The sequence below is a fragment of the Mesocricetus auratus genome, unplaced genomic scaffold (genome assembly GCF_017639785.1).
Source record: "Mesocricetus auratus isolate SY011 unplaced genomic scaffold, BCM_Maur_2.0 Super-Scaffold_100676, whole genome shotgun sequence".
Lineage (NCBI taxonomy): Eukaryota > Metazoa > Chordata > Mammalia > Rodentia > Cricetidae > Mesocricetus > Mesocricetus auratus.
Genome location: NW_024429266.1, coordinates 161,384,222 through 161,387,157, shown reverse-complemented (window position 1 = coordinate 161,387,157; position 2,936 = coordinate 161,384,222). Strand labels below are relative to the sequence as shown.

Genomic DNA, 2,936 nt, shown 5'->3' with positions numbered 1-2,936 from the left:
GTGGGGAGTTGGAAGTCCAACTACTAGGCTCTGAAATGCCAAGGCTCCTTGAGACACCAGCATTGGCCACAGGTGATAATCGTGGTGACTAGTATTTAGATGGAGCACCTTTGCCGCGTCCAAAAGGACAATGTGGCAATCGATGATTTTTGCCAAGCAAGAATGCAGGACCAGTGTCCAGCTCTTTGGGCCTCTAAGGAAAAGTCAGGCTTTCCTACTTTTGTGTGGACTTATTTCATTTGCAAATGTTGAAAAAGAGTTAACTGGAAGGAGTGAACCACATTTGTGAAATTGCTTCTATCGGATTGACCTGTGAGCAAGTCTGCCCGGGCATTTCTTGATTAATGATTGATGTGGGAGAGCCTCTCCAACTATGGGCAGTGCCAACCCTTGGCAGGTTGTATAAGAAAGCAGGCTGAGCAAGCCATGAGGACGCAAGCCAGTGAGCAGTGTTCCTGCATGGCTCCTGACTTTGCTCCTGCTTGAAACCCTGCCTGTACTTCCTTCAATGATGGATTGTGGGACATGTAAGCCAACTAAATCCTTTTCTTCCACAGGTTGCTTTGAGTTCTGGTGTTTGTCACAGCAACTGAAAGAAAAACATAACAACTCCTAATTTGATACCCCCCCATGCCATCTGAGCTAATCAAAGCATAACAGTGGGCTAGCTCTGGTTTATAAACATTTACATTCTGAAGCCTGATCTATACTGAAAAGCTGATTGGTCTTGGTTCCCCGAATTTTCTTGCTAAAGGCAAACTCCAAAGAAGAATTCTGATAGAGGGAAACTGAATGGATTAGTTAAAAATGGACTGAATTTGGGTGTTACTAAATTAATGAAACCCCCAAGCAGCACTTTGGTAAGCAGAGAGGAAGTGCTACTTTCCTCTGCCATTGTCTGGAGGCAGCAGGTGAACAGTCCGGGATAATTCCATGCATGAGTGTAGTTTTTTTTTTTAAACTTACTCTTTCGGGGGCTCACCACCCAGTTTCCAAATAATCACAAAGATACTTTTTCTTTCTTATGAATGCCCAGCTTTAGCTTGGCTTATTTCTAGCCAGCTTTTTTTTTTTTAACTTAAATTATCCCGTCTACTTTTTGCTCCTGGACTTTTACCTTTCTCTGCTCCTGCATATCTTTTCTTTGCTTCTTATTTCATGTCTGGCTTTGTGGACAGGTGCCTGGTCCCCAGCATCTTCTTGTCCTCTCTCTTCTTCTATTTGTTCTCTCTGCCTGCCTGCCAGCCTCGCCTACTTCTCTCTCCTGCCTAGCTACCCCCATTCAGGTCTTTATTAGACCAATCAGGTTGTCTTAGGCAGGCAAAGCAACACAGCTTCACAGAGTTAAACAAATGCAACACAGAAGAATGCAACACATCTTTGCATCACTAAACAAATGTTCCACAACATAAACTAATGTAGCATATCTTCAACTAATATTCCACAACACAAGTCCTTTAGGGATCCAGCGTGCATCTACTTTGCTGCTTAGTGTTTTCTCCACTTCCCAAATTCATTACCCACATTCTAACTCACTTTATATTCCTTACCGAGAACTTAGTTACATGGCCAACTCTTACTGAAAGAGATGCTGGAAAAAGATTCACCTGTCTTCTTCCCTGCAACTTAATCTGGCAGTCATACTTGCACAGTTAGTGAAGGGTGGATCAATACTATAGGACAGCAGACACTTCACAGTGGGAGGGTCTGAAAAGGAAAAGATGGTTCAGCAGGCCCTGCCCAAGAGACACTTGCTTCTTGGAATGAAGAAAGCTTGGCTTTGCTCATGGGTTCTCCAGGTTGACTTGGTCCACTATGATACTCTGGTACCAGTGGTACAGAAATAAACAAATGGAGCCCTGTGGGCTCCAAGATACGTTCCATATCTGTTTCAGGTACTCTTCCACATGGCGTAATGAGGATTTGCTAATTCCCGTTTTAGAAGAAAAGAAATTAGAGAAGTGCAGAATAGACTTTGGAACTATTGAAGATATGGGGGATTGTGTATGTGCAGCCACACATGTGTGTATAGGAGTGTGCACATGTGGAGGCCAGAAGAGAACCTTGAGTTGTTGTTCCTTAGGCACCTTTGCCCCCGCCCCACCCCCTTTTATTGAGATAAGGCACTCACTAGCCTGAATCTCTCATCCTGGCTAGCACTCACTAGCCTGAATCTCTCATCCTGGCTAGTCAACCCAACCCCAGGAATCTGCCTACCTCATCTCCCCAGTGCTGGGATTGCAAGTGCCCACCATCACAGCTGGTATTTTATGTAACTTCTGAGGACCTGGGGCTTATACACTTACTAGATCATCTCCCTTATCTCCCACAGCCCCTGCTTTTGAGACAAGATCTCATATGTGCCCACACCAGCTTTGAACTCCTGGACTCAAGTGATCCTCCCACCTCAGCCTGTCAGCCTTCCGAGTATCCAAGAACACAGAGACTACAGGTGCATGCCCAACAGTCCCAAGCTCCTAATTAGGGGGCTAGCCTGGGTCCTGGCTATACAGGCTTGTCAGATCAGAGGAGTCTAGGGCCTGGGCTGGGATTTGAAATGGAGCCTACATGACTGCAAAGCTCACTGCAGTCTGATTTCTGTACACCCACTGCTTCCCTGGGGACAGCAACAGCAAATCTATTGGGTTGTTGAGAGGGTAAACAAACCGTGATGAATGAACCCTCTCTCCTAATATGAATGCCTTATTGTTGTTATTCTTCATGCCTGGATAGTGTGTGCAGCCTCTGCTGCTGCCTGCCTGTCTGGTGGGTTTAGACACCAGAGCTCTCAGCTCTAATGGAAAGCTGGGACTGAGACCAGAGTTAATGAAAAGTAGGGGACTCAGCCAGTGGCACGTGGTTTCCTGCTAACCTGCACAAGGACATTAGCTCTCCTGTCGCTAACTGAATTGTTCATTCCATGGCATACTGCTATC

The 2,936-nt window shown here is 45.6% G+C and overlaps 1 long non-coding RNA gene across 1 annotated transcript; it reads left to right on the top strand.

Annotated features, from left to right (window-relative positions):
* The first annotated feature begins 419 nt into the window (after positions 1-419).
* Positions 420-2,695, top strand: LOC121137138. Its single transcript, XR_005874366.1, has 2 exons — positions 420-527; positions 2,333-2,695. It is a non-coding gene; the product is annotated as an uncharacterized LOC121137138 (long non-coding RNA).
* Positions 2,696-2,936: the final 241 nt, after the last annotated feature.